The 21,864-nt window shown below is 42.8% G+C and overlaps 1 protein-coding gene across 4 annotated transcripts in view; it reads right to left on the bottom strand.

Moving 5' to 3' along the window:
* Positions 1–21,864, bottom strand: part of ATP8B4 (ATPase phospholipid transporting 8B4 (putative)) — a 4,589,528-nt gene that overhangs the window by 325,097 nt on the left and 4,242,567 nt on the right. For all 4 annotated transcript variants that reach the window (XR_013609828.1, XR_013609825.1, XR_013609826.1 and 1 more), the window contains exon 28: positions 13,357–13,560. The gene's annotated coding sequence lies outside the window, so the exon portion shown is untranslated. The remainder of the gene's footprint in view (positions 1–13,356; positions 13,561–21,864) is intronic.

Below are 21,864 nucleotides of genomic sequence, written 5' to 3'. Positions count from 1 at the left end.
TCCCATAGTGCAAATTATCTTATGCCCACCCCTCTGATGTATATCTCCCTGAGCATATTACTTCCCATTCAGCTGTACAGGGTTAGGGCTAACTGTTTGCCTTATGCACCGATGCCTGTCGGTTTGTTGGTCTGTGTTTTGAAGGTAGCCTACATACCTGTGAATTCTGCTCAGTGTTCAAATGGGGGCTACATGACAGTTGGACAATGTATGCCGTACATATCTGTTATTCTTTGTGCAGGTGTGACTCGGTGTGTATGAGCTGAACCGCAGCTGAAACCACTGGAATGATTACAGTTTATTTATGGCCGAGCATTGGTAGGGGCCCTTCACTGATACAAATGTGTTCCTATGTACATTTTCGCCTGACCTACTCAGGCTGACATTGAGCCCAGTGAATAATCTTCACAAATAAATAATGGTCATCAGAATGACAGCTGAAAATCCATGATTGACCGAGATGCTTTTGTATCCACAAAACACTGAAAATCGACACCAAATAGAGGAGAGCTACAGAGTAGATCTGCGACTTTCAAAGGAAGGTTTTCTGATTTAGGCTCGATTGTTTTGAGGTAAGTCTGCAGCCCAGAACCATGTGCGCCCCCCTTCACTTCAATGCTTTTCTTCTGGTCCCTCTGCTATAATGAGAAACACTCGAGAAAGCCTGCATATTCATATAAGGCAACGTTACACTTAATGGATCCCAGGTGTTGTCTCTTAGATAATGTTCATGTGGGCAATCACGGCTTTAATCACACAGTTTCTTCAGCTGTCACATGTATGATGCGCGTGTGCGTGTGGATAGTCCAGACAAAATTAACAACACATAAGCTGTATACCGGTTGCCAAGGATGCTGAAAGCTACCATTCTGTTGGTATCCGGACCTTCACTTGTAGCTGTGCCAGCGATGAGGTCATTTCTAATTGATGTCAGATTTGTTTTGTTCTACAGATGCTCTCTTTTTGGTGCCCAAAATGCAGTAGCCATGGGAAGATGCAGTAGCCATCGGAGGATATAAAACATACTGAATGCTCGATCTTAAAGTATTTTTCTTCACAATATTATTTTTCTGTAAAGATGCCAACTTCATAAAATATTTTTCGAGGTAAAAAAAATATAATTTTGATGGAAACTTTTCTTTTCGAAATAGGGTAGAGATCTAAAAATGTTCTACTTAGAGCACCATGGTCCTCATTTCAGAAGAAAAACTGCTAATGGTAAATTACCAGCCGAGACCGTCAGTCCACCAACATGTAATCTCAATAGTAATGCAATTAAGTACCACTTTTGTAAGAAATTGCAGTATTAGTTGAGGGGGTGAAAACTCTCCACACATAATAATCACAATCCTTGTCAGGATGAACCACTAAAGTCACTAGAAACTCACCACAAAAGCATGCAATGTGTTAAGTATTAGTACAGCACTCAAACTGTAATACAATGAAAACACAACACAAGGAAATTCACAAACCAATTGAGGGAAATAGAGCAGCACTTAATAAATAAAATAACAAAACTCCCAGGAGAATAACTGGAGTTATGAATGTTTACATTTCAGGTGAAAATAGCAGCAAATAGCACAAAGTGCCACTAGCGGTTATCTGATTGCGCTGGACTGGAACAAATTCATAAGTTTGTACCAACCACAATGGAGTGTGGGTCGGATATAGGGACCAGGTTGTGATGTATTCCTATAGGTTCTGAATCGATCCCCCTATTCCTGACACTATTCTGGTTAAACAAACCAACAAGTTAACTAGCAGTCAGCCCATGAGGCAGAAAACCCCCATGATGCAGATACCGTTATCTGACGCAGTCACACTACGGCACAGGAACGTGTTATCTGATTAGGTCATAACGCTTGCGATCTAATTAGACAAGCGATATTCCTCCAGCCCCTGATAAGGCATACGGAGTTCTCATAACAAATCAAACCTATGACAACCTGGGCAAAACCCTGCGGCCATTGTTTTGATTTCACCGAGAACTTCAGTAAAAGAATGTGCTAACGAGCAAGTCGTATGACATCCTTATTGACGTATCTATGTCCATCCTTACGTCAATCTCGGCACCTTAAAGGTATAAATATTACCGATATTGCCCTATGCAAACACACGCGTGGTGACGAGACGGAGCAGCCATACTTGCCGAAGCGAAGAGCAGAGCAGACCCCGCTGGCGCAGCCCCGCCTTTCTGACGCGCTGAGAGAAGCTGCTTTCTCCTGCCGAGAAATCCAGCACCGGCGTTTCTGGGTAGCCCTCGCAGGCAGCCTGGAATATCGAGACCAGAGACGAGAGATACCATCCCTCATTCAACCTAGATTCCAGGTACAGAACTGAATAACCCCTCACAGAGAATTCTTTAGTTATTCACTTGGCAAAAACAAACTTAACTTAAACTGTAACTTTCTATTCCCGCCCACGTATTAGACTTAGGTCAGGTACACGGGGTAGGCGTATTTAGAAACACCAGTTGAGTACGTTTAGTCAAATGTATATGTGTATGTAATATATTTTATTCATTTTAAACATCTTATGGCTTAGAAACCATATCAATGTTTTTACAGTATTATTTTATACTATTGCTTTTAATGTATGCACTTTACTTAACTATAAGTATTGCAATAATATCGATCCATTTCTCTTGTATGAGAAAAGAGACTGATCAATAAATAACACCTTTTTATTGAACACGCCCGTCTCTTCCTTTTCTCTACAATCTGATGAGACTAAGAATGCACGTACTGACTGAGTAAAATAAATTGCCTTTTGTTCACACGACTCTCGAGATATACTCTTGATTAGGGGAGAGCAAAGTTGTCATGTTCTATGGTTGTCAGAAACTAAATCCCTTCTTGTCTAATCAGGGAAGTTAAGTCCTCCTTGAACATTCGAGAAAGTTTCTAGTGAACTCTGAGCTAAGCTGGCAAACCCAAAACTTTAAGTCTAGTATCGACAGTAGTAGACCTAGTTAACGTCTGGTCTAGGCCTTTACTGCTGTAGGTATTATTCCAATGCGCAGAGCCTATTGGGATGATAGGAACTACACTACAAGGTTCGTTCTGGTGAAGAGTTTACCATCTCACAGTCTAGGTTAATGTGAGGAGCCTCAATCGGAGCTTCACATTGGCTGGGGCTGACACAAGTTCGTTGTCGGCATGATGTGCAGGATGCCATTGGAGCTTCGTTTTCGCAGGAGACTTAAGCAGTCGCTGTTAGTGTGAAGAGCAGGTCATCGTTGGAACTTTGCGTTGGCAAGAGACGCAGGCAGTCGTTGCTGATGCAAGGAGTCTACTGTGGGCGCAAAGAGCTGAAATCTTCTGGATTTTCCCTTGCAGTTCAGTCTTTACAAATTTCAAGCAGGAGTATTTCGTTTATTTGTACGTGATTAATTAAAATCTTTACAAAAATTATAAAACATTAATAAAATTATTTTGAAAATTCATTCTTGCTCAATCTTGACAAATTAAAAGTTTGGTTAAGATCAATTCATGATTATCCTTAAAATCTTCCAGTGTTCATCACGCGCTCTTAAGTCTTGTTTCTACTAAATGAAAGAACTTTACGACCTGGCAGTTTAATTTGGTGTTGGTGGGGTTAAAACACAGTTTAACAGCCTGCCGGCACGTCCGAACCCCGTGTAGTTTGAAGGAGGGCCGTAATAAGTTATACCTTAGGTCCTTTAGTTTGGGACAAATGCAAATTGCATGGATAATGTTCTCCTTACCAGTTTTGCACAGGCGGCACTGCTGTGAAAACTTTTTTCTCTCCCAGGGTGGTAAGTTTGGGAGTACAGCAATTACACCAAGGCGTAGTTTTAGAAACTTTTCCTTTATTTTTTTTTCATACCAATGTTGAAGTATACTTGTGGTTGCGTGCTTCCAGAGTCACTGTACTGAAAGGAAGGGGTCTCAGTGAGAGAACAAATATACTTATAACTTTCAAGAAGATTTAAACAATACTAAATGAATTCGACATTGTTTTAATTCACAATGAGGAGCAATGTATCGAATACATTAACATTTTGATGCATAGAATAGGTTGTACGGTGCCCAAAAGGGGGGAGGGAGGAAGTGACAGTGTGAGGATGACGTGATGGAAAATTGTGACAATAAAAACAAGAAATATCCAAAAATCTTTGCTACAATTGTGTTTTCATTTCATTGCACAAAGAATGAGTCACTTTGGCGATATATACATGAACAATGTCATACTCCAATACAGCAATTACTGGCAAAAATGTGGGGAAGGAGTTGACTATATGGATGATGTCGACGTTTCGACCCTCTGAATAGCGCAGGGTTGGTTGAGCCCTTGCAGTGGGGTCTTCTTCAGGACAGGGAAACGGGCAGGCAACCTGATAGATACGTATATATAGAGGATATTAATAATGAGAAGGCGGAATGTATCTGTTAATACAAAAACAGTATTTAAAATCACTGTCGCACACATGGAAGAGCATACCGTTGTACTTGGCGCTCTATCTGATCTCTGCAATCGTCTTCCAAGTGGTTTGACGAACTGCAGATATGAGAGAAAATGGAACTTGACTTAGACTGGAATGTGAGTGCATAAGGCACTACAAAGAAATCATGGTAATTATGATCAAATCTCACCGTTAGGATAAGCAGTCCATAATTCATTCGAGATACATAGTAGAGAGTTGGAGAGCGCGGCCGACCGCGGGGCGGTGACACGGTTAAATTCTGAAAAGACGATATGCAAGTGTTTAGGATATTGGGTACTGTGCATATAGTCAGTAGGTGCTGTTAATACATTGAAAAAGGGGGTTTCCGCTTACCGGTGTCCCAATCGGATTACTGGGTAATGGTGCGTCCCCTCTGTGTCAGTAAAAATCTGAAAAACGGGTAAGGACGGGCTTAGACACTAGCAAGTACCACAAATGGTTACATTACAATATTAACCGGGCATACGGGATTGGACATTTGCGTGTACCACGCATCATTAAATTGCAAGATTAACCGGGCATACGGACTCACCGAATTGTTCACCTTGGTCGGTGTGGTGTAAGGCGCAACCTCGGTTTGGTGGTTGACCTGGGAAGGGAAATTGCACACAGTCAGCCCTTGGTCAACGGAGCATATCTGGTGAAGGATCGCATACAGTATAGAGGTATTTGCAGCCTAACCGGCTAGGGCTTACCTCAAATGCCGACTGAATCGGACCACGGGGAACGCTGGCGTCTTGCAAGACGTGGCAGATTTCCTGGTTACTAACATAACCATGGAAACGGGTCACGTGACCAGCGCGCTTGCAAATGGAGCGCGAAGACAGACTGCGGTGGAACTGGGTGAAAACCTGAGTCGGCAGTTATGATGAAATTAAATTCCGACTGGGCTGAAAAAACCTTTACTGGCCGTTTGCGGGCATTGGCCTAAATTGCAACCATGCTTATCTTATTAGTATGGACGTAACGTACAAAACTGTATCCTCTCGCGGTTGCCATGGAGACTGACGCTATATTGGGCGAGTAGGTGTGGAATGACTGGTGGCCAACAGCCATCGTGGAGATACGACTTTTATGTGGACATATCAAGATACACCTCTAGTGCAGACATTTCATTGACACTACAGTGCTTCAGTTGAGATACAACATACTATTACTGGCGGCATCTTATAACGCTGGTTCATAGCACCAGATGTAGGCATTTATACATTACTAATAATTAAGGGAGTACCTCTCTGCAAGAGGGTATAGTCCCACTCGATATACATAGGACTCGTTGAGAAAGTACATCTAAACATTACTAGTAACTAGGGGAGTACCTCTCTGCAAGAGGGTATAGTCCCCCTCACTATACATTGGACTCGTTTGGCCCCGGCCCGGATATTACCATAAGCCACACCACGATATCAGTCCCTCAAAAAGTGCGCTGTTTATCAATGAGCCATACATGTCAATGAAGGGCGTACCTCTCACAAGAGGGTAAAGGCCTTTCATATTTACAGGAATCTTAATACCAAGGGTTAGTGACTGCATATCAAGTCATTGTTGCTAACTGCGAGAATGAACTGTCAAATTCGTTCAACCCATTTGCAATCGAATCAAAGTGAAACATCCATTTGATTTCCCGGACATTTAGAATGTTGGTGATGTTACCACCCCGGGGGCCCAGTGTTGCCTTCTCCAAAATCACCCATTTTAGACTTTCAGGGGAGTGGGCTGCGGATTTGAAGTGATCTACTAAGGGCGCCCCTTGTACATCACACCTGATCCTGCTCATGTGCTGAAGAATCCGTACCCTGGCCCTTTGTTGTGTTTGGCCTATGTACTTGCTAGTGTCTAAGCCCGTCCTTACCCGTTTTTCAGATTTTTACTGACACAGAGGGGACGCACCATTACCCAGTAATCCGATTGGGACACCGGTAAGCGGAAACCCCCTTTTTCAATGTATTAACAGCACCTACTGACTATATGCACAGTACCCAATATCCTAAACACTTGCATATCGTCTTTTCAGAATTTAACCGTGTCACCGCCCCGCGGTCGGCCGCGCTCTCCAACTCTCTACTATGTATCTCGAATGAATTATGGACTGCTTATCCTAACGGTGAGATTTGATCATAATTACCATGATTTCTTTGTAGTGCCTTATGCACTCACATTCCAGTCTAAGTCAAGTTCCATTTTCTCTCATATCTGCAGTTCGTCAAACCACTTGGAAGACGATTGCAGAGATCAGATAGAGCGCCAAGTACAACGAGTCCTATGTATATCGAGTGGGACTATACCCTCTTGCAGAGAGGTACTCCCTTAATTATTAGTAATGTATAAATGCCTACATCTGGTGCTATGAACCAGCGTTATAAGATGCCGCCAGTAATAGTATGTTGTATCTCAACTGAAGCACTGTAGTGTCAATGAAATGTCTGCACTAGAGGTGTATCTTGATATGTCCACATAAAAGTCGTATCTCCACGATGGCTGTTGGCCACCAGTCATTCCACACCTACTCGCCCAATATAGCGTCAGTCTCCATGGCAACCGCGAGAGGATACAGTTTTGTACGTTACGTCCATACTAATAAGATAAGCATGGTTGCAATTTAGGCCAATGCCCGCAAACGGCCAGTAAAGGTTTTTTCAGCCCAGTCGGAATTTAATTTCATCATAACTGCCGACTCAGGTTTTCACCCAGTTCCACCGCAGTCTGTCTTCGCGCTCCATTTGCAAGCGCGCTGGTCACGTGACCCGTTTCCATGGTTATGTTAGTAACCAGGAAATCTGCCACGTCTTGCAAGACGCCAGCGTTCCCCGTGGTCCGATTCAGTCGGCATTTGAGGTAAGCCCTAGCCGGTTAGGCTGCAAATACCTCTATACTGTATGCGATCCTTCACCAGATATGCTCCGTTGACCAAGGGCTGACTGTGTGCAATTTCCCTTCCCAGGTCAACCACCAAACCGAGGTTGCGCCTTACACCACACCGACCAAGGTGAACAATTCGGTGAGTCCGTATGCCCGGTTAATCTTGCAATTTAATGATGCGTGGTACACGCAAATGTCCAATCCCGTATGCCCGGTTAATATTGTAATGTAACCATTTGTGGTACTTGCTAGTGTCTAAGCCCGTCCTTACCCGTTTTTCAGATTTTTACTGACACAGAGGGGACGCACCATTACCCAGTAATCCGATTGGGACACCGGTAAGCGGAAACCCCCTTTTTCAATGTATTAACAGCACCTACTGACTATATGCACAGTACCCAATATCCTAAACACTTGCATATCGTCTTTTCAGAATTTAACCGTGTCACCGCCCCGCGGTCGGCCGCGCTCTCCAACTCTCTACTATGTATCTCGAATGAATTATGGACTGCTTATCCTAACGGTGAGATTTGATCATAATTACCATGATTTCTTTGTAGTGCCTTATGCACTCACATTCCAGTCTAAGTCAAGTTCCATTTTCTCTCATATCTGCAGTTCGTCAAACCACTTGGAAGACGATTGCAGAGATCAGATAGAGCGCCAAGTACAACGGTATGCTCTTCCATGTGTGCGACAGTGATTTTAAATACTGTTTTTGTATTAACAGATACATTCCGCCTTCTCATTATTAATATCCTCTATATATACGTATCTATCAGGTTGCCTGCCGTTTCCCTGTCCTGAAGAAGACCCCACTGCAAGGGCTCAACCAACCCTGCGCTATTCAGAGGGTCGAAACGTCGACATCATCCATATAGTCAACTCCTTCCCCACATTTTTGCCAGTAATTGCTGTATTGGAGTATGACATTGTTCATGTATATATCGCCAAAGTGACTCATTCTTTGTGCAATGAAATGAAAACACAATTGTAGCAAAGATTTTTGGATATTTCTTGTTTTTATTGTCACAATTTTCCATCACGTCATCCTCACACTGTCACTTCCTCCCTCCCCCCTTTTGGGCACCGTACAACCTATTCTATGCATCAAAATGTTAATGTATTCGATACATTGCTCCTCATTGTGAATTAAAACAATGTCGAATTCATTTAGTATTGTTTAAATCTTCTTGAAAGTTATAAGTATATTTGTTCTCTCACTGAGACCCCTTCCTTTCAGTACTTCGAATACCCAGGTCTCAGTGACTTGTTATGGGTTAACCCTGTTCTAATACCCTCCAGAGTCACTGAGCGTGATCCAGCCGTGCGCTCTGTTTGCTAGTGCCTCCTTGTCCTCAATTGCTGAAATAATACGTGCTGATTTTTTTCGCGACTTTTTTGTAGGACAAGAGGTCTATTGAGGTATCCCAGACGTCAGACAGACCTAGAACTTGTAATGATTCAAGTAGATAGTCTCTGGCTGAAGATTTATGATGCAGAAGCAGCTCTTCCCATACATTGGAACTTAAAGAGCCAGTCTCGGCAGTGCGGATCTTATGCCAGCTGGTTACATAGGCACTCCGCCTTTCTAGTGTTTGTTTGAGAATTCCAAATTCCAGCCGGATCTGGGCGGGTGAAACATATCTCGGGAGGTTAAAGATGGCCCTATATGACTTGGCTATGACTATGTCCAATAATGCGGTATCCTTCCCGTGAAGGGATTCACTCCCATATGTAAGGGTCGGCTGTAATTTTGTATGCAAGATCTGGAGGAGTGGGTTAAGTGTTAGATCAGGAAGTTTGGCCTTTAACGATTTTATAGCCAAGTATGTCATAGTTGCCTTCCCTCGTAAGGAGTCTAGTTGCGGTTTAAATGTATTTTTTAGTCCAAAATTACTCCCAAGTACTTGTAAGTTGTTACCAGGTCCAGTCTTTCTCCGTTTAAGTGCCAACTGATTTTCCTTTTTTTCCTGTAATTCACAGCCATGACCTTTGATTTATTAAAATTTATTTGCAGGGCATTCTTTACTGAAAAGGTGTGAGCTACATTCCGGAGATGCTGGAGGCCCATCGGTGTCCGACTTATCAGCACCAAGTCATCCGCATAAAGTAGGTTGGACAGGGTAATTTACCCTAGTTTAGGTGAATGATTAGGGCATTTATCGAGTTCTCCTGGTAGATCAGCAAGGGAAAGATTGAATAAGGTTGGCGCTAATAGGCACCCCTGCTTTAACCCTTTTGTTGTCCGGATGGGTTTAGAGAGGTGTGTGCCTGCTCCTAGTTTCACTTTGATCCAGGTGTTGGAGTGGAGTAATATCAGCACATTTAGGAGGTGTTTGGGTATTCCCCAGCTGTCCAATTTCTGCCAAAGTTTATTGCGATCCACGTGGTCGAATGCAGTGGTGTAATCAATAAAGGAGAGATATAGAGGCATTTTAGTCTCTTGTGCTGCTCCCATCAGCAGAGTCAGTGCCATGATGTTAGTTGTGGTCCCTTGGCCCCTACAGAACCCCGTTTGATTGATCGGAATTACAGATTTTTCAGATGCCCATGACGTTAGTTCTCCAAGATGGTTCCTGCAAAATACTTGGCCTCCACGTCAATGAGGGCGATAAGCCAATAGTTATTTGGGTGTTTCTTACTGCCATGTTTGAAAATTGGCTGATAACTGACCCATGCCAGGACTCAGGAAGAGTCTGGGTATTCCTTAGGCTGTTAAATATTGGTGTTGATGATACACTCCAAAATTCCGTATCGGATTTATACAACATTGGTGGTATAGCTGTTTGGTCCGGGGGCTCCTGTAGGTCTCCCCCTTGCTATTTGCCTTTTGAGGTCGGCTGGCACAATCATCTGGCGTCCAGACTCAATGTAAGAACTTGCTTCAGGCACTGGTTTATCAGATTTAGGTAGGAGCATGGCCCCAGTCTCACATGTTTCTTGAGTCCTTGTTGCCGTATAGCAATTGTCTGTTTCTTCTATTATAGCCCTCATAACTTCTATACTGGTTTTTTTGTCGCTGCCTTTTCAGGACTGTCCTCTTTGTTAAAGTGCTTAAATAGATATTTTGTCCATACCTCCTCAGATATGTTTGAATTTAGGCCGAGATGTTCCGGATTCTTTATTCTTTTAATCATTTGCCAAAACCTGGAGCTATTTTTTAGTTTTCCTACACAAACAAGTTTTGCCCATAGGTCGTCATTTCTTTGCTTTTGTTTTTCCCATTTCTTCCGTCTTAGCATGTTTTTTGTTTTCTTTAAGACAGTCAAGCAGGAGTACACTGTGCTGTCAGCCAAGGGTCCAGGACCTGGTGGGCACCTCTTAGGGATCAGAACTCATCCAGTAAAGCCAGCAGCAGGGCTCAGCATGCAGGTCCAGTTGGTGCTGGTCAGCTGGGCAGTTGCAGGGAAGGCCTCTGGAAGGTTGTTGTGTCCCTGTAGCTCAAACATAAGGTCATCCAATTGACCCTTGAAGTCACGTCTGGGGATCCTGGGTTCAAGTCAAACCGTCCAATCTTCTGTTTTTACACAGATAGGCAGTCCTTCTTCTGAATCTTCCACTGGTTCAGGAGTGTTCTGATGAGAGGTTCAGACAATGATGCTTTTATACCCACTGCCAGCCTGTGTGTGGGGGTCTACTCCTAATCTGGTTCTGGTCAGTTGTACCTCTTCCCCTGGGTGTGGCTCCAAACTGCCTAGGATAACATAGGGCAGGCAGGCCCAGGTGACAGCTGCATTTGCCAATGACAGAGCTGGCAGGTTCAAAAACCAGGAAGAGGGTGGACACAGTCTTCAGTCTACCCTTTGAAACTCAGGAAGGGCTGAGTATAACCCTCCAGACCACCCTGCTCAGACGAGGATCACCCTTCACCATACCCAAGGCCCATCTGTTCCCTGTCTGGAAGGAATACACATCACACCATAAGATAGCCAATATCAGTCATGTGACCCTGGACACAGGCAGATGGGCAAAGAATAAAGAGCATTGCCACATGCGGTATGGCGTTGATAGCAACCAGGTTCTAGTAACTAGAGATATGATCGGGAAGCCAATACTACCTCTGTACCGCTGGACAGCGGTGTAGCTAGACCGTCACCGTCTTTCCAAGCATCCAATGCATGAAATATACCCTACATCATAGTATGGACACGCTGTTACACCAAAGTTTTTCTGCAGCCTGCTGCGGCCTGGAGTACCTGCCCCATAACTCCTTGTGGTCAGGAGGCAGCCGCAACACTCTCTGCACCGGCAAGTGCTTTAAAAGCACTTGAGGAGTCCCGCAGCACGGGACGGGCAGTTACACCAATGTTTGTTTGCTGCCTGCTGGGTGCCTGGACTACCTGCCCCATAACTCAATGTGATCGGGAGGCGGCTGCCATATTCTCCGAACCGACCGTTGGTTTAAAAGGACTCAAGGGTCCCCACAGCATGGGATGTGCCCATGCCAAGAATGGGCCCATCTGCGCTCGTTAGAGCCCACAGAAGGCATGGATGGGACAATCCTCTTTGCAGTGATATAGAATTCCCAAGTTTGCTGCCTCTTTGTGACTGTTTGAGAAAACATCTAAATAGCTGTTAATGTGGCCAAGAGGAAAACAATTCACCCCACGAGGGGGACAGCTCAGAGTTTTAAATCTGTTTCTTCAGTAACCAATTTCCTCACTAGCGCGATGGGTGCGAGAAATTTGGAGACTGACTTAGTACAGGAGAGACATGAAGCCCAATATCACCTTACACCCACTGACAGCGTCTGAGCCTTTGTCCCTCATTAAAGCTTCTGGTATCCCCTCAGGATAATCAAGTTCCATGCCTAGAATTGGTAGGGTTCAAAGACTTGCAAACAATCCTTGTATATTTAATGACTCTTCTACTAATTGCATCAGATAGTCAGCAAACTGATAACTCCCCTCTGTTGAAGAAACAGAAGAAGGATCATACTTGCGTCCTTTTGAATGTCACTAAAAGCCCTGGGGCTATGAAGCCAGTTAACTCATTGGAGTCTATTGTAGGGAGAGGGGGGGAACTGTTGGTTCCTGATGCTCCTAAAATTCAGCGTTTTAATGGTCTGTATCAAGCTTTATGCGATTATCTCAATAGGGCCTCATCAGTATTTGAACCGAATATCAAAGGTATTAGTGATAAAATCCTGGAAAGAATAGAGAATTTGGAAACGTGACACCTAGGAAGTAGGCTAGACACGGGAACGAATGTTGAAATTCTTCTCTCTGCATAAGGCGATTCCTGTACTCAAAGCCATGTGCAGTCAGGCAGTGGATCCCTCAGGTAAAGGATGGAACACAAACTCCCTTTCACAGAAGAATAATCATTTCTCAGATTATAGGGAGACACTGAAATAAAAGGAGGACATCCCTCACTCAAGACAAGGTCAGGTCACAGTCATCTACTTCCAACTGGTCTTATAAACCTAACAACGAATCAGCACTATGCAGGGACACTTTACAACCTCATTCTGCATCTACCCCCATGTGATTCTTCTTGAGAATGTCCCTTCTTTCAGTCATACAAAAAAATAAACTTAGAGAGATGTATTCAATAACGTAGAGTACTAGCTTAAGCAACACTCATGCAATAGATACCACCTTTCTAAGGAGATAATTATGGTAGCAGAGTAGCTTGGGTGGATTTAAGACCACCAAAAAAGCAAGGATGATTGTATTGTGGTGAATTTTAAGAACCCCATTGCCGTAACCATTTTTTCCATAGCTGTAGTCAAGCTCCTCCATCAGCTGATAATATAAGGGCTCTTCCCCTTGGTTTTTTCTTTTGGCCTCAGCCTGATTGCCATGGCATACCATATTGAAACTTCAAATTTCTTATCCCCCTTGGTCATGTGGAGGGGGTTGATTGTCTACCTTGTATGGTGTTGCGGCTCCCAATCGTGGTTGGAAGGCAACATATCTATGTAGATTCAGACATTTTGGTGTCTTCCCAAGTTTTCCCAGAGGCAGAAATCTGTTCAACTCAAACTTAAAAGAAGGACTCTAGTAGTAATCATATCTACTTACTTCCTGGACTGATGAAGGGATTATCTCCAAATTAAAGAACTCTGATTGGATTATATTTGTTAAATCTTGTGATGTAGTCCGTTGTCAAGCAACTTGGGCACTTGAACCTTTCTATTTAGATGGGTTCTTTTAATTTTGCAGTCCAGTAAAAGATCATATCCTCGTAGACCTAATGGAGGGCTTTGTTTTTTTCATCTCTATCACCTGCAACAAAAGAAAGATGAAAAGTATTGCTTCTTCTCCTTATTTTCAACTGCTTTACATCCAAATTGCCGATTTGAAAAGCATTGTACTAATTAATCTGTATATAATGATTTTAACCCAAGAAGCAAACCTACAGTAATAAATAAGAGGGAATTTGAATTAGATAAGTTCATGTCAAATGGTATTTCTGCAGTTAATATGATTTGGGTAGGAGATTTTAATGTATTTGTCTGCACACAAAGGACAGCTGCTGTTTGTGGTTTGGCTGCTATTGAAGGCTATAATAGCCTTCATTTGTAACATCATCATTATGGCGAGGCTCTCAATCGATTGTTGAAATATAATCTTGTCTTTGCTGCTGATGTTTTACCAGTACTGGAACAAATTATACAGACATTTACGTTGGGAGGTTTTGGTACTACTATTGATTATATTTTATTATCTCAGGAGCTGTCAACTTGGATGTATGATTAGGGTGTCCGAATGTAGGTCCACCAGTAGAATCACTATATGTGAAAGAAGCCCTAGCTCAAGAAGTAGGGCCCATAGTTTTGCATGTTAACCCTTTCAAATGCGGATGTGAGGTCCATAAATGACAGATAGAGGAATTTAGGCTGGGCTACAGTATACTAAATAATAATTAGGTAAAGATTCAAACAAGAGCCAGATGTAGTCCTCCCTGTCCTGAAGCTGCTTTACACATCAGACAAGATGTCATTAGCATTTGACCATGCCATCAGCCTCCTAAGTATAATCCCCAAGGACCTTCACTATTGCATCGATCAATGAGGTGGGACAATAGCACTGAGGGTTATCCTTGTCATCCTTCTTAAACACGGGCATAATCACTGCAGTCGACCATGAGGGAAGCACCCCTCCCATGCCACAGCATTCAAGACCTGGGTCAGAAGGGAGCCCCAGAACTCAATATCAACCTTGAACTGGTCAGGAGGGATCCCATCAGGTCCTGAAACCTTGTTGGGTGTTAATGCGCATATACCCTTGGTTACTTCATCCAAAGTGAAGACCATGGGAGCACTCCCATCTCAGGGTCCACCCTGTCCTCACCCTCCATCACCTTCTCGAAATTGTAGACTCCTTCAGCCGTGATCTACCCACTGTTGCTCAGAAATATGGGTACATATTGCCGGTCCTGTCTTGTTCGCAAAACAAGGCATATTTACTACCCTCCAGAAAAGAGATCTATCCCCACATTCATTTGTCTGAGCTAGTTTATCCCAGGCAAGTTACCGCAAAACATGTTTGCACTTAGCTAATGCCTGCTTGTAAGCCTGCCTACAGGTTACTAAAAGGCTTCTGTCTCTTGCGACCTACTTCAGGGCTGTCTTAAATTGCCAAAGGCTCTTCAAGCAGTACCTGTCAAACCCCTTAGGGTCTTGCCCACCTGAGTGGGTTTGTGGTGGTGAGAATAATTCCAAAACTTTGCGGTCAATACCCTAAAGTGCATGCAGGAAATGCATCGTTCTTGTGGACCACTGTATCCAGACAGATAGAGAGTTATTGTGGGGGTAAATGTAAAGCTGCTGGGGACTATTTGTGTTTTATTCTCCAGGGAACATGTGCTTGTAACATGTTCCCAGATGTAAATGCCAATGTTCAAGCATACAAGGCAGGGCCCACACTGGGGCAACATCCCACAGCTCATTTCCAGAGTTTAACAAAAACAACCCAGAAAAAAAGTGAGTGTGCTTATTGCATTGCTAGGCTCATTAAATGGAAAGGCTTCGAAGCACTATGGCCTGCTACTGAGCGTCACCGTCCCTGAGCTTCAGACAGCTGTCGGGTAGCGGCTAGCTCTGCCGGGACCCTTGCCTTGTCTTACATGTACAGACAGACCCCAGTGCTCCTCCCCTAGGCATGCCCCTCCTGTTGATCATTATTATAATTTAAATAATCAACTGGTCGGAATGGATGCTTGTGCAATGGTAATAACAGACTCACATGGGGGCAGTAGGTGGAGCACGGGGAGTTCTACTACCTGGAATTCTACAGAGTTGCATACAAACCTTGTGGTATTCCGTGGAGTACCATGAGCGGGTGGAGTTGCTCCACTCGCCCACCCCATATAATTAATAATGGCACCTTAATAATTATTACTGTAATTTTTAAGGTTTACACATCTCCACTTGTTATATTATTGCATTGCAGATTAGCAATAGCCGAATATACATAAACACTTGGCACTGATGGACTGAAAACCAGGCTTGAACTGCACAAGGCGTTCCAGCTAAGAAATTGTGCATGCATGAGTCACTGAAGGCTCCTGCAGAAAGTGTCCTAAAACACGCACTGTGCCGGTCTGAGCCATGGAGGCTGGGATGCCGTCCGCCGTGCCTCACCTGGTTCAGTGTGCTGTTGCTGAGGTTAGCCAAAGCCAGGTTCTCAGTGTCATCGTTCTTGAAGGAGAATAATGGTGAGGGGTGGGGGCAAACTCTACTATGCGGCGGAATCAGATTCAGATGCTGATTTCCGCACTCCGTGCAAAGCGCAGAGTACAGAGTCGCAAAATTCAGCAAACTCTGTCCGAGGAGCAGACTTAACTGTCCACCCCTATTTCCATCGAATGAAGCTTTATTGACCTACAGGCCTTCATCATACTGCTTTGCTTATATGTACAATACATATACTACAAGGGCCACATACAAAAACACACACAACATATACTTAGATGGGATTAGATGACAGCATAAACCTGAATGCGAAGCGGAGAGACAATCAGCCAGTGTCAAATAACTCATTGTTTTTCGAGTGAGTGAATAACCTTTAATTACAGAATAGGGAGGGTAGATATTTAAATGAGACATCTTTTTTCAGCGTCAGCTCCTCTTGTACAGAATACAGACCCAGTACCAAAATAATGCCCTGGACAGTTTTGGCTACCATCATCAGGCAGAAACATGTTGGCAAAATAAGAATGGGTTTGAGCCATTGTCCTCACTATATCCGTTCAGAATTGTTTTTAGAGATCCCGGTGTACCTCTGAATAAAAGTAATAACCTGGCAAACCCAAGGTATTTTTAATAAGATCTGGATCTTGCCTTTATCCAGTTTGTCTTATCCAAGAACTCCCTCCAACCATTTAAAGCTTTGAGGAGGTCGAGTCTGCCCTGGTGGTACTCACCTGACAGAGAGGTAAGAGGATACCGATGATGAAGCATAACACTATTATGTGTGTGAGGTTTCCTCTTCCATAAGGAATGACTTTCTTTGCAAACACAACATAAACCCAAGAAGAAAAAGTATTTTGGTTTCCAGTCTGCTTCCTTCAACAGTAAGCCAACTAGTTAGAGAGATCTGTGATATTCTCACACTCTCATTTATGCCACCGTACTCATTCTTGTGGTAGGACCTCATTTCATCGATCACAAACTGATTTCATAGATCATAACCTCCCCACTTTAAAACCCTACCCCTGTATCCTAACATTACCTAATCTTCGCCAGTCTATCTATCTCACAAACTAATCACTTAAAACTGCATAGCACCCACTAATGATCACACCGAACAGCTATTAATATATCTATCACAAAGTAACTGAAGTAATTGCATGCAATTGTTCTTGAGAGCACATGGCTAATCAAAATAACCACTAGATTAACCGCTAACCTCAGGTTCCGGTGTAGTATGCTTCTTGTTGTAAAGCACTTCAGTGTCTCGTCAGGGGTAGTTAGTGCTATATACTCACAATTACAATTTCTACCTGCTCCCAAACAACATTATCACTTATTAAATGGATTAAGGTAACCCAAAGTTAATCCATGGGAGAGGAAGGCCTCACAATAATGAAAAACACATTTATGATTTTTTCACTATCAGACATGTAAAACTTAAAAGTATATGTCCAGTTTTTAAATACAATGGGCCCTGCCATATTGGCTGCTAAGGGCCTACCCAAGGTTGACCTATATGTATTAAAACGTGAGTTTTAGGCTTGACAAAAGAGTTATTTTGCAATTGAATTTGTAGTTTAAAACTGCACACAGGGTTCAATGGCAGACCAGAGACATGTTTAAAAAGGCTACTTTAAGTGGGTGGCCAATTAGTGGTGCAGGCCCACTAGTAGCCTTTAATTTACAGGCCCTAGATACATGTAGTACCACTTACTAAAGCCTTACAAATAACTTAAATGTGCCAAATTAGTATAGGCCAATTTTACCATGTTTTAGGGAGTGAACACACGCATTTTAGCACTGGCTAGAAGGGTTACAGTGCAGAGTCCTTAGGCCTTCAAAAAAGACCTCAGCAAAACAGGATGTGAGAAGGCAAAATGTTTGGTGGAGACCCTGCAGAGAGGGCAAAGTCCAACAAAACTTTACTGGGGTATCAGAGGTCCTACGTCCATTCTTTTCCAGCTACTTGTCCGAGGACAAGCTGTCATTCCATCTTGCTCTTAAACATAGTTTTCCTGGGGAGTAGTTTCACTAGCACTTCTTCAGCGGTAGAAGCACTGAACCTCTGGCAATTTGGATTTCCAATTATGTTCATTAGCTACAGGTACCTAAATCCCTGTGTTTTTTCAAGGGCAAATTCACTGCATAAAATATGTAATGATTCCAGCTATCCTGTCCCCATACATTTGTTAGCTTGAAAAAGCTTATTCAGTCCTAAATATGGAACCCACTCAGATCTTGGAGGTCTATACACAATTACATTCCCACTACCTTAGTGGATTTGGCAGTCCTGCTAATATACATCCTCATATAGTCTCCCAGGTTAACCTTGGCCACATAGGACATGCAGATCTATCAATATGAAGGGATGTTGCATGAAAGGGAAATTAATGGAATACAACCAGCTGGGAAAACCAATAATATTTCTTCATATCCGAAAGTGTAATACCTGTATCATAAACCAACCCTTGTAATATTTTCAAAGCTATTTTAAAGGTTACCCATCCCAGAGCAATGTACGAGCAGTAGACCCAGAATTCTGTATTCTGCAGGATATATAAAAACCAAAGAAGAGCAATATATTATGGCTCTTCTTGCAATAGAAGAGGAAACATTCTTCAGTGTGTCTTCTTTAAATTTTGCTAAGGACCATAACATATTGCCATCCTTGGTAAATTCTCTATCTCTAGACACATAACCCACAATTTGTTGTCTGGGAGTTACAAATAAATGAGGGTGGAGATTAACAGCCGAGGACAGGATACTAGCTTCAAGGTACATTTGGACCTAATTATCCTGAACTCAAATACTAAGTTTACCTAAAGAGCGTACCAGTGGTCACTATATAGAAGATGACAACAGCCTGCAGACCCTTCAACAGCCTGTGCTCTTCTGTATTGCATTTTAACCATAGACAGGTACACCCAACCCATCCTATACAGTATAGTGACCACAAACAACCACTTACATTTTTGGCATCCAAGGAAAATACCAAATTAAGTTCATTAAGGGCTTTATTTAGAGGATGGTGGACGGGATACCATATCACAAACATGTCAGATATCCAGACCTCTCTGTTATAGGTGTGGTACAGCATATGGAATATATATTCTAGAGGTTGAGATATCTGACATTTTGACAGAGTATCTCCGTAGGAAATCTGACTTTGAAGAAATAAGGCATTGATTTCAAAATTGCTCACACATCCAATGCACTTAATGTGTGTTAACCTCGAATAAATTGCTGGATTAAGCTGTGAAGAAAACTTCCTGCTTCCAAGCTTTGAAGAAATAAGATGCACACAAGCGTTTACCAGCCCACAGCACTGAAGAGAACCCCCAGTCAGCTGTGGTTCGAAACGCGTTTGCATGAACCTTCTGGGAATTTATTATAGTGTTCACCAATATGGAATGTTTGAAGAAAATATATCAATGATAATCCTCTCCATATTAGATGATGTTTAAACCCAGATGTAGAACACTGAAAGGGTTTCAGCCTCCTTTGAGCTGTTATGAACTAATCTCTTTGAATGAAAACATTTGGACTGGTTTACAATACAATTTATTTCCTTTTGTGTGTCTATCAATGCACCATTTACTGTCATGTTGGTCATTTCTGTTTTCTTTTTGTCAACTTTTCTAATGTTACATGATTTTCATATGGTCTAGCTTTGGAAATGATTTTCATTATGTAAAAGAAGAGTGGTTATCCTTGTTCTAGTCCGAGTATAATGTAAACATTGTAACTGAAGAAGTGTGTAATGTAAATACTGGTCAAATGTATTAAATATCTTGCCCTTTAGTAAAAAAAAGGATGTGATTCATTCAACCACCCTTTTAATTGTTTAGTTTACCTGAGGCGTGTGGTGGTTGTTGGTAAGGGCCCAAGCCCTCTTAGGTTTAACTTTCTTGAAGTGGCATTTTCACAGCTATTACTTAAAATCTGACTTTCCCATTGAAGAGGGTTTTACATTACAATTCTTCAGACATTAAACATGACATTTCTCTCTGCTTCCGATCAAAAGCTATCACTTAATAAATGTAATAAGGCAACCCAATGCTATCCAACGTGCAATAGTGAAAAACGAATTTGAGAGTTTTTACCGCAAGGAGAGGTCAAACTTAAAATTACATGCCCAACTTTTTAAATACACTTCACCCTGCCCTATGGGCTGTCTACGTCCTACCCTAGGAGTGACCTATCTGTATTAAAAAAAAAAGGTTTATGCTTGCAAAAGGTTTTATTTTGCCAGGAAGAAATGGCACTTCAAAAATGTACACCCAGGTTTCCTAAGGCATGTTTTTGAAGGGCTACTTAAGTGGGTGGCACAATAAGTGTTCCAGGCCGACTAGTAGCATTTAATTAACAAGCCCTGGGTACAGGTAGTACCACTTTACTAGGGACTTGCAAATAAATGAAATATGACAATTGGGAATTAGGCAATTCTACCATGTTTAAAGGGGAGCGCACACGCTCTTTAGCACTAGTTAACAGTGATAAGGCTCACAAAGTCCTAAAAGGCAACAAAACAAAAATGGTTTCAGAAAGCAGGAGCAGTGATGGCAAAACGTATGAGGGAGACCCTGCAGGGAGGGCCAGGTCCAATACTCACCAGTGTACTGAAACCTAACAGCTAGAAAAACAAACCACAAATAGTAATCTTAACTACCCCTCACCCTGCTACTTCAAGCTGTGGATTCAGAACTACCCACCACCTCAGTGCATAAGGTATGTCTCACTCCAAGATGAAAATCATAATTCAAACGAGTGTTATTTGGTGTCAGGACATTTATTTGTCTGGGGATTGGTTGCAGTATATTCCCCGTTCCCCGATACATAACCGCACATATTGACACCAGTAAACCTACATTTGTCTATATGATTCCTATTGGTGCCTCACATGGAGCCCCAATTCCTCCACAATCAGAGGCTCAAGTAATAGTAGACAACAAAACAGCAGCCTTCAACTGAGGCCATCTTTTGTGCATTTTTCAGAGTTTAAGCTAATCTGATCATTGGGCCAGAGTCCTCGATGAGTGCTCTAAACTGTTTTATTTATAATCCCAACAATATAGCTGAACACTCATTCCTGGCAATCCCCCTTTTTTATTATCGGGTTACTTTCCTTCAGGCCATCCGAAACCATTTGCACATCCTACAGACAAAGGAATTAACCATTGATGATGCTTGCTGGGGCTTGCTGGGAGTCATGCAAAATACAGTGGGAAGACCCTAAATATAAATCCATATTTAGCAATAAACTTAGGTATGTATTAGGAAGTGGCAGATCGTGTTGTTAGCCACCTTGGCTTAACGACACACTCCGCCACTTCTGAAACGCAAGGCAGCACGATATTTACAAGAATGTGGTGCAGCCTTGCATTTCCCCCTGCAATGGCGCTAAGTTTAACAACTTAGCTCAAACGCAGGCACCCTTGCACCATAGCAGGGGTGCAACTAGGTCTTAATTTCGGGGGGGGCTAACATGGCAAATGAAGGGGCATGGCTAATGTTAATCAATGGGGCGGGGCTAAAATGTCAGATAAACAGGATCGATTAATGCTCAGGTCAAGTGGAGAAAACATGCAACCCTAAAATTACCCCTTCGCACCCCAAATCCCATTACCACCCTGAACCCTGAAATCATCCACCTAGAACCCCAAACCCACGCCGATCCCTAAAATTACACCCTTACCCCCCAAAACCCATACCCACCCTGAACCCTAAAATTACCTCTGGCACCCCAAAACCCATACCCGCACTGATCCCTAAAATTACACCCTTGCCCCCCCAAATCCATTACCACCCTGAACCCCAAAATTACCCCCCGGCACCCCAAAACCCATACCTACCCTGAACCCTAAAATTACCCCCTGGCACCTCAAAACCCATT

Source organism: Lissotriton helveticus, chromosome 3_2, assembly GCF_964261635.1.
Source record: "Lissotriton helveticus chromosome 3_2, aLisHel1.1, whole genome shotgun sequence".
NCBI classification, from domain to species: Eukaryota; Metazoa; Chordata; class Amphibia; order Caudata; family Salamandridae; genus Lissotriton; species Lissotriton helveticus.
The sequence above is the reverse complement of the archived record's forward strand: the minus strand, read 5'-3'. Positions and strand labels throughout refer to the sequence as shown.